Here is a 13105-nt window from a genome sequence, read left to right on the forward strand (position 1 = left end):
TGGGGGTGCTGCGGGCGGGGCGGGGGCTCATTCACCCCAAGACAGATGAATATTTGTGAGATTTTAGAGCCTCTGGGGGCCCTCGCCTTTTCTGCAGGAACACCATCAATTTTGCGTTCCCCCTTTAAGCAGTGTGATAGTCAACTACAGGATACACTTTAAGTGTACCACTATGTACACTAACAAAAGATGTGAACTATGCATCTACACTTATGCTATGCCTACATGGATTATCAAACCAGTTTAATATGGGGAGAGAGCAATCTTCCTGTAAACACTGGTAGTTCATTTGCTTCCAGCAGGTCCTCGTGTGACCTTCCCACACCCAGGGAAGAGCCGTGTGAAGAATGAAGACGCTTTGCCCGCCACATCTGCCGCCCTACATTGTTCCAGCTTCCAAATGAGATCTGTGAGAGGCCAAGCAGGGAAATGGAGAATACTGACTTTCCAAGTGTCGGTTTTTGCTTCTCCCACACCTCATGGACAAGAAAAACAGATGAGAAGAATGACATTCATAGTCCTGAGCAGGCCACTGGGATTAGGGGTATATGCTCCATCATTAATCTAGCCCACCTTCCTTCAATCACCGTGTATTGCCAGCAGCCACAACCAACACACTCTCTGTGCTTGACTGATCAGTAGGACACCAACTTCTGGAGTAAATTATAGTCATTTGGAGCAGTGAGAGGGGACCGATATGATGCATAAATATTTCTGAAGGAAGGAAAGTGAATATTTTGGATGAATGCAGGGGAACATTCGTATTTTTATTAAAAATACAGGGGCATATTATCAAGGGATTTATCTCCGCTTTTTTGGCTTTAAAAGCCAAGAAAGCGGAGATAAAATTATCTCCCTATTACCTAGTTGTCGCTAACACCAGTTAGCGACAGCTAGTAGGAGATAGCGACCATCTTGGGCCCCGCTTTGCATGTCAGAGATATTTATCACTAATGACATGCAAAGTGGGCGTGCCAAGATGTTAGCGACTGGAAACAGTCGCTAACATCGCTATCTCCTATTACCAACTTTTGGAGATATTCGCGCTAAGCGCGACTATCTCTAAAAACTAACACCTGCCCTGAGCAGTTATTAGCCATGTTATCCAAGGGAGGTGGATAACATGGCCAAGAGCATTAGCTCGGTAATGCATGACTATCGCTGACTTTACAGCGATATTTATGCATTTTGGCCGCTTAGGAGATAAACCTTGATAATAGCAAGGCTCCTAAGCGATAAAAATCGCCGCAACACGGCGATAAAATTATTGCTGCTAAGCCAACATAGCGATAATTATCGCTAGTTGTTGGTAATATGCCCCACAATGCCTTGAGGGTCCTACCCTCCAACCCCACCCAAGAAAACATTAGTTGTCAGCCATGGAAAGGGAGGCAGGGCGGAACTACTGATCTCATAGAAGGGATCAGGGAGTACTCTGGGATGGATACTACGGCTGCTCAAGAGAGAGCTGCAGACTGTGATCAGACTGTTGACCAAAACTATTTGAGGAGATAGTGAGGGGAAAGGGGGAAGAGAGGGAACCCCATAAGGAACTGTTGAGAAATCAGGATGAGCAGTAACTGTTGAGGAAAGTGAACTCAGTTAGAAAAAGAAACTGTCGAAATGGGATGGGAAAAGAAGAGAGGGAGCAGGAGCTGCTCAGAAAACTGCATAACAAATTAGAAAACATGAACTGGTGATGTTGAATAAGAAAAGTTGTGGAAGCAGAAACTCCAGAAGAAACTAAATGAGCAAAACAGAACAGGCTCGGGAGGACAAAAGCAAATAATGAGGACTGCTGTGGTGTTGAATAGTGAAACCTGCAAGGAAAGCAAAAATTGCTGATAAGAGGAAACTCATGAACCAGAAGGGAACTACTGATCCTTAGAAAAAAGGGACGTGGGTGAAAATAGCAGGGAGAGCAGACGTTGCTGATAAAAATAAAGCAAAAACAAGTAGGAGGAAAAACAAAGCTTCAGAACTCTCTAAAGATAAACACAAACAAGCATTTACAATGCAATGGTCTCGGCATCATTAAAGGTAGAGCTATTGGCATTGCTCATGACATTTCTTTTTTTTTTTTTTAAATCATCAATAAATGGCATTGTCATTTACATTGCCAATAGCTTAATCGTTAAATAAATGGCATTGTCATTTACAATGCCAATAGCTACACCCTACACAGAGCCACCCTCACACAGACAGAGCCACCTACACATAGAGCCACCTACAAAAAAAATAAATGGCATTGTCATTTACATTGCTAATAGCACAATCAGGGGGGCAGAGGCAAGAAAAATGGCACAATTAGGGTGGCAGAGGAAAGAAAAATGGCACAAACAGGGGCACAAACAGGGTGGCAGAGAAGTGCAATCAGGGGCAGAAGGCAAGAAAAACTAGTGTAATCAGGTGGCAGAAGGCAAGAAAAATGAGTGCAATCAGGGGGCAGAAGGCAAGAAAAACTGCACAAACAGGGTGGCAGAGGCAAGAAAAACAGTGGCAGAGGCAAGAAAAACGGCACAAACAGGGTGGCAGAGGCAAGAAAAACGGCACAAACAGGGTGGCAGAGGCAAGAAAAATGGCACAATCAGGGTGGCAGAGGCAAGAAAAATGGCACAATCAGGGTGGCAGAGGCAAGAAAAATGGCACAAACAGGGTGGCAGAGGCCACAAGAAAGCATTAGAAACGGGGTTGCTTACAGGTGTTCTGTGGCACGGGATGGCCTGGCACCAGTGTCCATAACTCTTTCTGCTGATAGAAGCTCGCTGCCAGCGGCAGCCAACAGTGACAAGCAACAAACAGCCCATACTTGACGTTACTATGCAAGACATCTGAGGGATTCGCTTGTCATTGGTGTGGGTAGGCACAAATGGTCTGCAACGTTGTGAAACCATGTGGCATTCGATCCATTTGAGCTACGTACATTTTGTTGTGTTGAAGTCTGCAGTTAATGTAGCAGATGGAGGATTTTGTGGCAAGTGTAGTAAGTGCATAATTATGCAGAAAACACAGCGGCCATAGAATAGCATAATTCAAATGCCCTTTAAATTACACCCCACGTAATCCCTATATTCAGAGTTGGGGGTGGTGCAACGCATGCCTTGAGGAGACGCCACAAGGGACAGGGGGCAAATGAGGTGGGGTAAAAAAAAACACACCCCGGGGAGAAGCAGGGGCAGCAAGGGGGTGGGGTTATGGTAGGAGTTTGCGATGGAAACCATGAAACGAGATGCTATGCCAGCCGGACTACGCTAAATGCGTGAGAATTGGAAATGTATTGTGAGTATCGAGAGGGGAGGGAAGGACAACGAGTGGGTTCGGGGAGAGGGTTAAATGAGGCAACCATGGGGGCATGATGGGAACAGATGCCAAGAGAGCTCGGAGAAGGGGAGGAGGAAGGAAGGAGGTCCGGATATAGGGAATTTGGAGGGAGAGATATAGAGAGGTGGGAGGAGAATATATAAGGACGCGTGAGAGCAGCCTGCGGACGGACCTCAGAGACTAAGCCACGCCGTACCCTCAGTGCATGGCAAGCACGGGCAGAGCTCACTCACTCAGGACTCTGCAGCGGGAGAGCGGACGGGCTGAGGAGGGAGCGGAAGGACAACGAGTGGGTTCGGGGAGAGGGTTAAATGAGGCAACCATGGGGGCATGATGGGGACAGATGCCAAGAGAGCTCGGAGAAGGGGAGGAGGAAGGAAGGAGGTCCGGATATAGGGAATTCGGAGGGAGAGATATAGAGAGGTGGGAGGAGAATATATAAGGACGCGTGAGAGCAGCCTGCGGACGGACCTCAGAGACTGAGCCACGCCGTACCCTCAGCGCATGGCAAGCGCGGGCAGAGCTCACTCACTCAGGACTCTGCAGCGGGAGAGCGGACGGGCTGAGGAGGGAGCGGAAGGACAACGAGTGGGTTCGGGAGAGGGTTAAATGAGGCAACCATGGGGGCATGATGGGGACAGATGCCAAGAGAGCTCGGAGAAAGGGAGGAGGAAGGAAGGAGGTCCGGATATAGGGAATTCGGAGGGAGAGATATAGAGAGGTGGGAGGAGAATATATAAGGACGCATGAGAGCAGCCTGCGGACGGACCTCAGAGACTGAGCCACGCCGTACCCTCAGTGCATGGCAAGCGCGGGCAGAGCTCACTCACTCAGGACTCTGCAGCGGGAGAGCGGACGGGCTGAGAAGGGAGCGGAAGGACAACGAGGGGGTTCGGGGAGAGGGTTAAATGAGGCAACCATGGGGGCATGATGGGGACAGATGCCAAGAGAGCTCGGAGAAGGGGAGGAGGAAGGAAGGAGGTCCAGATATAGGGAATTCGGAGGGAGAGATATAGAGAGGTGGGAGGAGAATATATAAGGACGCGTGAGAGCAGCCTGCGGACGGACCTCAGAGACTGAGCCACGCCGTACCCTCAGTGCATGGCAAGCGCGGGCAGAGCTCACTCACTCAGGACTCTGCAGCGGGAGAGTGGACGGGCTGAGGAGGGAGCGGAAGGACAACGAGTGGGTTCGGGGAGAGGGTTAAATGAGGCAACCATGGGGGCATGATGGGGACAGATGCCAAGAGAGCTCGGAGAAGGGGAGGAGGAAGGAAGGAGGTCCGGATATAGGGAATTCGGAGGGAGAGATATAGAGAGGTGGGAGGAGAATATATAAGGACGCGTGAGAGCAGCCTGCGGACGGACCTCAGAGACTGAGCCACGCCGTACCCTCAGCGCATGGCAAGCGCGGGCAGAGCTCACTCACTCAGGACTCTGCAGCGGGAGAGCGGACGGGCTGAGGAGGGAGCGGAAGGACAACGAGTGGGTTCGGGAGAGGGTTAAATGAGGCAACCATGGGGGCATGATGGGGACAGATGCCAAGAGAGCTCGGAGAAAGGGAGGAGGAAGGAAGGAGGTCCGGATATAGGGAATTCGGAGGGAGAGATATAGAGAGGTGGGAGGAGAATATATAAGGACGCGTGAGAGCAGCCTGCGGACGGACCTCAGAGACTGAGCCACGCCGTACCCTCAGTGCATGGCAAGCGCGGGCAGAGCTCACTCACTGAGGACTCTGCAGCGGGAGAGCGGACGGGCTGAGAAGGGAGCGGAAGGACAACGAGTGGGTTCGGGGAGAGGGTTAAATGAGGCAACCATGGGGGCATGATGGGGACAGATGCCAAGAGAGCTCGGAGAAGGGGAGGAGGAAGGAAGGAGGTCCAGATATAGGGAATTCGGAGGGAGAGATATAGAGAGGTGGGAGGAGAATATATAAGGACGCGTGAGAGCAGCCTGCGGACGGACCTCAGAGACTGAGCCACGCCGTACCCTCAGTGCATGGCAAGCGCGGGCAGAGCTCACTCACTCAGGACTCTGCAGCGGGAGAGCGGACGGGCTGAGGAGGGAGCGGAAGGACAACGAGTGGGTTCGGGAGAGGGTTAAATGAGGCAACCCTGGGGGCATGATGGGGACAGATGCCAAGAGAGCTCGGAGAAGGGGAGGAGGAAGGAAGGAGGTCCGGATATAGGGAATTCGGAGGGAGAGATATAGAGAGGTGGGAGGAGAATATATAAGGACGCATGAGAGCAGCCTGCAGACGGACCTCAGAGACTGAGCCACGCCGTACCCTCAGTGCATGGCAAGCGCGGGCAGAGCTCACTCACTCAGGACTCTGCAGCGGGAGAGCGGACGGGCTGAGAAGGGAGCGGAAGGACAACGAGTGGGTTCGGGGAGAGGGTTAAATGAAGCAACCATGGGGGCATGATGGGGACAGATGCCAAGAGAGCTCGGAGAAGGGGAGGAGGAAGGAAGGAGGTCCAGATATAGGGAATTCGGAGGGAGAGATATAGAGAGGTGGAAGGAGAATATATAAGGACGCGTGAGAGCAGCCTGCGGACGGACCTCAGAGACTGAGCCACGCCGTACCCTCAGTGCATGGCAAGCGCGGGCAGAGCTCACTCACTCAGGACTCTGCAGCGGGAGAGCGGACGGGCTGAGGAGGGAGCGGAAGGACAACGAGTGGGTTCGGGAGAGGGTTAAATGAGGCAACCATGGGGGCATGATGGGGACAGATGCCAAGAGAGCTCGGAGAAGGGGAGGAGGAAGGAAGGAGGTCCGGATATAGGGAATTCGGAGGGAGAGATATAGAGAGGTGGGAGGAGAATATATAAGGACGCATGAGAGCAGCCTGCAGACGGACCTCAGAGACTGAGCCACGCCGTACCCTCAGTGCATGGCAAGCGCGGGCAGAGCTCACTCACTCAGGACTCTGCAGCGGGAGAGCGGACGGGCTGAGAAGGGAGCGGAAGGACAACGAGTGGGTTCGGGGAGAGGGTTAAATGAGGCAACCATGGGGGCATGATGGGGACAGATGCCAAGAGAGCTCGGAGAAAGGGAGGAGGAAGGAAGGAGGTCCGGATATAGGGAATTCGGAGGGAGAGATATAGAGAGGTGGGAGGAGAATATATAAGGACGCGTGAGAGCAGCCTGCGGACGGACCTCAGAGACTGAGCCACGCCGTACCCTCAGTGCATGGCAAGCGCGGGCAGAGCTCACTCAGGACTCTGCAGCGGGAGAGCTGACAGGCTGAGGAGGTAGCTTCACCTGCCGGGTGTAGGACCTGCGGGGGCTGTCAGCAGGAGCAGAGCCCTGGAGAGGCACAGACCGAGGCCACAGACCACAGGGAGTCCGTGCACTTCAGCGGTAGCCTGCTCCGGGCTCCCTGGGCTGAGTTCAGCGCGCACCAGGAGCTGCCCCTGGGACCAGGCAAAAGCCGAGCTCAAAAGTGCCGAGCCCACAGACCGTGGGGGGTGGTACACTCGCTGCCAGGACAGAGCAGAGACTGCGAGGCTGCAACAGGAGCAGAGCCGCCCCAAGAGATATACTCCTCACAGTCACAGACCTCGTGTCTGGAGCACCACAGACCTCAGAGCAGAACAGAACGTAAGAGACCACAGATCACAGGAAAGCAGATCTTGCCACAGACCACGCACAAAATCGGAGTAAACAAGCTGCTCAGGATACCACAGACCACACAGATCAGTGTGCCACACACCACGGATCAGAGCAAGAAAAACACGAGTAGAAAACGTACCTGTGGCAGCGCATGGCCCGAGATCGCAGATCCGGACCAGAATACACGGCTCACCTTCACTGCGAAGCAAACAAAATGGCGGCCCAAAGCTCCAAAATTTTTCGGGATGGGGGGGCGTGGCTTTGCTGTTTTGAGTGACAGACGACGTCACTGTCTAAAGAACAGCAAAAACTTACGCCCCCGAATCCGAAAAAAACGGAGCCTATTCGGAGGGACAGCTCTCTCCTCCAATGGCTGGCCTCCGTTTAGGAAGCCAGCCAATGGTGGAGAGACAGAGCAGGGAGGCGGGTTCTGAAGCCCTACTAAGAAACATAAAATCTCGGACTTCCGGTTCTGCCTTCGGCAAACCGGATATTACCTCGACCTAAAAAGGCAAAGAGGTCTTTGAGAGTGCCCCTGTAGCTGTTGTAAGAATATTGATCAAATGTTATTGAGAGTTTGTTGTGCAATACAGAGGGTCTTAAATTATACATGACAGGAGACTGGCAGTCAGTGATAACGGAGAGTTCAAAGGTTTCTGCATGAGCTAATGTGAGATTCACAAATATGAGATCAGAGTATTGCCCTTCAATTGAAGGCAAGAGAGAAAGTGGGATTGAAGCAGAAGGTCTAGGAGGTGAACACATCCTAGCAGTAAGTAAGCTATTCAGGTCCCAGGTTTTTTCCTAAAGATGGCTGCATTGATGTTGATAGTGCACCGTTTTTCTAGATAAGTCTGCAGGAGTTCTGAATTATGGAATGATAGTTGAAGGAAGAGGAGTAGTGACTGTTATTGGCTTTCTGTATGTATGCCCTGTATAGACTGGGCAGATGTTGGTAGCATTATCTTTCAATAAGGTTCATTCCATTACACCAAATTTCCTTAATGAATCGTTTTTTTAGTTTGAGCATAGCAGCTGTCTTGTGAATCATATTTTAGATCTTGACTTCCTGGAGGAGGCTAGCATTTGAGTGGTGATAAGGTATTTTAAGAATGGAGAGATGTTTTTAAAGGTGAAGATGACACTTGTCAGGCAGCAGCATTTGTCCAGGGCTTGAGTGATGCGTTGAAATGTCTGAGCCAGAAACATGTTTTGTATAGCTCCCATCAGGCACAGGAGTATTTCCAAGGGTGCGGGTTTTCAGCTCATTTATCCTGAGACATATTTATCTGAGGTATTTGTATTGCTTGGACTTAGCCACAGGCGAAATGGAACCCTTCACATAAACCTCTATCAGACCAATATGAGAATCATTTGAAAAGGGTGATGGAAAGAAGTAAGGAAACTAACATTAAGGTACATTCTGTACCAGTGTGTCCTCACGGTTTTCTGGAAAAATTGCGACTGGCGATGATACTAAGCTTTCAGGAAGGCAGTTTAACAGGTTGAACAAAAAGGTACATTCTGAACAGCTAAATCTTTACGTTTTTCTAGGACAGGCTTTTTTTGGGTGTTTAGCCTTCGGTTGTCTGAAAGATGGTTTGAATTGCTTAATCCTTAGCACAAGAAAGATTTGTTCATTACCTTAGGCAACATGTCCTTCTAGTGATTCCCTCACATTCAAGTGTAGTTTAGCCTTCAAGTCGCTGCTGAAGCCAATAAGTAAAGCTTGGGATTGCTTACTACCATCTAGTTGGAAAATACCCAGAGTTCTGAAATCTATGGAGGGAATAGGCGGTTTCAGTTTGCTTTGAAAAAGGAGTTGGAACAATGTATTTTTTATTTTGACGATATTATGATTACTTTTTAGCTTACTGTAAATGGTGTAGCCAAGCTATTGGGGAGTAGGATCAGGGTTTGAGAGCTATTATTCCTGTCAGTGCTCAAAGCCAATCTTGAACAGAAGGCAAAGAGTATTTTGATTGCAGGAGGAGGAATTCAGTTTTCGTGGCGTTTATTTTAAGGACAATGAAGATATCCAGTTCATTAGATTTTCTGGTAAGATATTTAGGGCCATCTGTATCAAGCCATTTTCTCATTTGCAACAGGCAGATTCACAGAATTGGCCAGTTTGCGAATTGGAAAAAGCCTTTTGGGATGTATCATCCCAAAAGGCCATCGCAAAATAGAGAATTGCAAAATTAGCAATTCTCTATTTTGCGAATGCAATTAAGGAATTGCAAATTGTGATTCCTTAAATGCAATTCTGGAATCACCAGAAATTTGCTATTTGACCGTAAGGAATTGCAAATTACCACCAACTTCAAGTTGGTGGTAATTAGTGATTTTCTCTAAAAAAGCAAGTTTTTAATTTTTTTAAAGTGCCATATGTCGCACATACATGCCCTTAGGGGATGTATGTGTGCAAAATGTGCACACATGCATATTTCAGGGGTGCAACAGAATGTCCTTTAGGCACCCTAACAACCTTGAAATTGCATTCTCAATTTGCGATTCTCTAATTGGTAATCGCAAATTGAGAATGTCTTCCCATTCATTCCTATGGGACTCTTCTAGCCCATAGGAATGAATGTGAAGGTATTCCTTATTTGCTCATTTCAATTTGCGATTCGCAAATAAGGAATATGTAGGATTCGCAACATTTTTAGCAAATCCTACATACATTTCATTTTGCGATTCTCTAATTGTGATTCGCTAAAAATCGCAATTTGAGAATCACAAAACTCTTTTTTGATACATATGACCCTAAGTCTTGGCATGTGTCCAGGACTTTAGATTTCGATATACAATTGTGTATCATCTGCATATTGGTGCACTGATAATGTTTGTTTGTCTTGCAGCATTGAACCTAGTGGTTGCATATAGAGGATAAAGAGTTAGGATGAGAGGATAGAGCCCTGGGGCATACCACATTTAACAGGTAGAGAGGGAGATCTGAAGGATCCATTTCAACAAAGTGGGGTGTACATGACTGATAAGAAGAGAATCGTTTCAGCACTTGATTTACATGCCCCATTCTAGATGATGCATATTAAATAGGGCCTTATTAACAGCTGCAAGATATGCATGTTTGTAGGTGGTATGTCCAAAGCGTGCAGTTAGCCAAAGGAGTGATTTGTACTGTGCACAGTCATAGGCAGAGTTACGGAAGTCACTGAGTGATTGGAAAGGTATCTGAGTTTTGTGTGCAGACGTGGACCGTTACTGCATCATGATGTAATGTTCTTTAAAGAGTCATGTTTCCAGCACTTTCTTAAATTGGAGCAATGTTAGGATTTTCATGATTAATATGTGGATATCGTTCCAGATCCTCTCGCGAATAGATGGAGAATGCATGTTGCTTTTATTACTTTTTAGCACCTGTTTGTTTCTAGTCTGATGGTGTACAGGATGCAGGTGTGCTAAGAGTCACATGAGAAGGTAAACTTAGCAGTCAAACAGGCAGGGGTGCCAGTCACGGTTGCTTTGCACATAATGTAGTTGATTCTGAAGATGGTGTGGGCCAGTTAAGGGAAGTCCGTGGAGGCTAGGGGGGCATATTCTTCCAAGCCTGTGTTGAGGCAAGCTGTGGCCTTATAGCTGGCCAATGTACAGGCAATGGAGCATAGTGTTGCGACAACCCAGATATGAGGTTATAAGGACTTGAAAAGCAGTTCTGAAATTGGTTTTTGAGAGAAACAAACAGTTCCTTGGTACCACTTGGTACGAAGCTGTCTTGGTTTTCTTGATGATCTGTGCCTTGAGAATGAGTTTAGTATTCAGGAATTATGTTTTGGCAGGGTTGCTTTTCAGTTAGGAACTGGTTATGCAGATGCACGTAGGGTTTGAAGCATTGGATGCCTGCATGAGAGGAGATTTTCAAGTACAGTTGTGTGTTATCAGCACAATGGTAAATTCCATTGCTGTTATTGTTTAGTAGAGCCCCAGAGTCTCCCTTTATAGGCTGATGGTGACAAGGAACAATATGGAACCAAGGGGTGCTCCAAAGTTGATAGGTAGCTTCTAGGAACAGGAGGTGTACATGTAACCCAATTGGTGTTGGCTGACGAGGTCAGAGGAAAACCAGTGAAGTAGGTTGGTAGTGTATCCTACTCAAGACTACGGGATGTGTATGAGGTTAGGGTGGCTGGTGGTGTAGAAAATAGCTAAGAGGGCCAGACATATGAGTAGATAAGGCTCATTGGTATCAGTGATCAGATGGTCATTCCCAGAAGCTCTCAAGACAGTTGAAATTCTCCCACTCCTGAAGGAACCCACTCTAGACCCTGATTATCTCGTCAAATATCAGCCTATCACTCACCTGCCTTTCATTAGCATGATCACTGATAAATCAGTCTATGCTCAACTCCAAGACCACATCAGTACCTGCATCAGTACCTGCAATCTACTGCCCAACTACCAGCTTCAGATGAGTCTGCATCATGGAGCCAGCTACCTTACAAATTACAATGACCATCTGATCACTGATACCAATGAGCCTTATCTACTGATGTGGTCTTGGAGTTGAGCATAGACTGATTTATCAATGATCATGCTAATGAAAGGCAGGTGAGTGATAGGCTGATATTTGACGAGATAATCAGGGTCTAGAGTGGGTTCCTTCAGGAGTGGGAGAATTTCAACTGTCTTGAGAGCTTCTGGGAAGGTGCCTTGCATGACGGATGCATTGATGATAGAGAGTAGTGATACATAAGCTTCTCCAGACAGAGCTTTGACAAGGGTAAGACATCATGTTCATAAGAGATGGAGTTGGGGGAGTTCACAGCGAGGTCTGTGGGAGAAAGCGACCTCCCGACCTCCAAGAGCGAGGGTCCGGACATCAAAGAGTGCCAGACCTATAACTGAGGCAGCCCCAGAACAGGAAGGCAGTTGTATCCTGGAGTCAAGAGACACCGCGACAAACTCATCCTTGACGGACTGCTGGCGCTGCCGCGGCCCTGCCTTGTGAACTATTGTCCTGCCTGCTGGCGCTGCCGCGGCCTTCTGCAACCTTCATCCTCGTGGGACCTGCTGGCGCTGCCGCGGCCCGTTGTAACCTTCATCCTCGTGGGACCTGCTGGCGCTGCCGCGGCCCGTTGTAACCTTCATCCTCGTGGGACCTGCTGGCGCTGCCGCGGCCCGTTGCAACCTTCATCCTCGTGGGACCTGCTGGCGCTGCCGCGGCCCGTTGTAGCCTTCATCCTCGTGGGACCTGCTGGCGCTGCCGCGGCCCTTTGCAACCTTCCTCCTCGTGGGACCTGCTGGCGCTGCCGCGGCCCGTTGCCACCTACGACCTCTTTGGGACCTGCTGGCGCTGCCGCGGTCTGACCCGTCCGAACACCGAGCTCGAGGATTGTGAGCTATCACCGTTCCACCGCCGTACCTACGGGTACCAAGACTGTCCCGCTACCCCCTTCCCTAATAGAGACTAGAATTGAGAGGATCATCGTGTCCTGATCTCATTGTATCGTACTACCTTACTTCAAGAACTGCCTATAAAAGGTGTTAATCTGATCTTCGTGTGGTGTCCATCTGTGGGGGGGAAGTTACTTGTCTGTACGATCGCTGGGGACGGCCCTCACCGGAGGCCTCTCCCCTTGTGCTCGGCCGACCCTCCAGGTCCCCGTCTAACATTGGTGGCCAGCGGCGCGATCCGAACCAACGCGTACCGTACAGATAGTAACTCACCCTACGACTAAACCACAATGACGACCAAAGAGAGCGGATCGGCAGAGAAGTTCCAGATGGAAAAGCTGGAGGAATACAGCCACCGAGAGCTAAAACAATTTTGCATGGACTTAGGCATTGCTACCACCGGGCTAAGCACAAAAGAAGACTTCAAAAACGCCCTAGAGGCCTGGACAGAGACGAATACCGCCACACCCCGGGACCTCGAAGCCCCGGAAGTCAACACCACCCTGACGGAAGAACGGAGAACAGGTCCTTCCCGAGAAGAGACCCAGGAGCGGGAAAAAAATAGACTACACGAGCTAGACTTGGCACGGCTCAAATTAGACGGAGAATTGAAGCTGGCGGAACAGAAAATAAACTTAGAACACTTACGGCTCAGAGAAGAGCGAGAGGAAAAACAGAGACAGAGGGATCTCGAAGAAAAAAGACTGGCATACGAACACGAGTGCAAACTAGCAGAGATAGAAATACGCAAACTG

The 13105-nt window shown here is 49.3% G+C and overlaps 1 protein-coding gene across 1 annotated transcript in view; it reads left to right on the plus strand.

Annotated features, from left to right (window-relative positions):
- LOC144824202 (dynein axonemal heavy chain 11-like) overlaps nt 1–13105 on the plus strand; it is a 3356387-nt gene that overhangs the window by 3237185 nt on the left and 106097 nt on the right. The window lies entirely within an intron of this gene.

Source organism: Lissotriton helveticus, chromosome 3_1 (assembly GCF_964261635.1).
Source record: "Lissotriton helveticus chromosome 3_1, aLisHel1.1, whole genome shotgun sequence".
In the NCBI taxonomy this organism is placed as follows: domain Eukaryota; kingdom Metazoa; phylum Chordata; class Amphibia; order Caudata; family Salamandridae; genus Lissotriton; species Lissotriton helveticus.